The sequence below is a fragment of the Batrachochytrium dendrobatidis genome (genome assembly GCF_000203795.2).
Source record: "Batrachochytrium dendrobatidis JAM81 unplaced genomic scaffold BATDEscaffold_8, whole genome shotgun sequence".
Classification (NCBI taxonomy): Eukaryota; Fungi; Chytridiomycota; class Chytridiomycetes; order Rhizophydiales; genus Batrachochytrium; species Batrachochytrium dendrobatidis.
The window spans coordinates 10,499-11,926 of NW_006281106.1; positions in this window are offsets into that span (position 1 = coordinate 10,499).

The following is a 1,428-nucleotide window of genomic DNA, read 5'->3' on the forward strand; positions in this document are numbered from 1 at the left end:
AAATTAGTCAGACTATTTATCCAAGATGTGCAACTCAGACCAAACATCATGTGTGCAATGGTGGGTGGTTTGCATGTTTGAATAATGGACAACGTTTCAGTGCTAGACTAATACCCAATGTAAATCATCAAATGATGGCAGGGTTTTCAACAAATAGTTTCGATTACATTTTGACCAATAACAAGTGTTGATCGGAGATGATCATCAATGAACAATCATGGACAAAACTCGTTCAACTATATAGTGGATGAATGTAACATTGCATGATTGTCTACTTATCAGCAATATGTATATTAATGACATGAACAAACAAATGGATGATATCATTAGTACAGGTTTTGATCAAGGTTTTGAAAACCAACTTCAAGTCTTTGCGCCAGGTTGTCATAATCTTGAATGACTGGTGACTGTCAGTGCAATATTCCTACTCAATACGTTTATGGACACGGTAGTTTCAGTAAATCATTGCATGATTGGTTACTTTGACATGTTGGATTTACATGGTACTCAATGGTATGATTGATAGGTCAATTGGCAATTGTTTCGTGTTTTTAGTCATTTATTTGTCTGCAATAAAAGCGGCATGATCTCATATACCAGGAGTTTGACAAAAATACAAGACTCATTGTCATGACACTATTTCAAGAGTAGTCATTGCACATTGGTGTTCACCAGACAAACAAACCATCGAGTATAGCGTATTTTTCAATTTTCAGTTTTTGGCATTCAGGTTTGGGTTTTGATTGATCGTTGAACCAAGACTAAATCATCATTGGTCGTTACAGCTGGCCAAACAAGCTTACTCGATAAATATTACAAATCATATAACCCAAATCATCAAAATCACTCCAAACTGCTGACAAGTCATTGACAAGTCACCGCCAAGTCACTGCCAAGTTGGTTGTTGCTAATTCATCAGTGTTGGCAGCTACAATAATCAATCAACATATGTTTTGAAAATTGTTTTGAAAATCGATTCGCACAATCTGCACAGCTTTTGGACGAGTCATGATCCAAGATACTATCGCTGTTGGTTTTGATGTTATAACCAATTCAATGCCACATCCAAATGTTGTCAAAATCATCCAAAAACTATTGTGTTGACAAGCATGTATATTGGCATCAATTCCATTGTAAAAATAGTCGTATAGTTTAGAGTGATTGCTCGCGAGGTCAACAATATCACCACATTCACGAGACGGAACTTTTACAAAGCTACAAATCATATACTGCATGCGTGTCGTTGGCATCGAGTCTGTGATTGTTGAACAGTGTTATGGTCTTGATTGTAGTCAGTCCACCAAATCCAAAATGTGTTGGGTTTGAAAATACTATATATGTTTAAAATCATTGATCTGACAATTAGGTCGCATCTTGTTGAATCCCAGTCTGAATATTTGACACCAGCTGCTGCAATTGCATCCAATA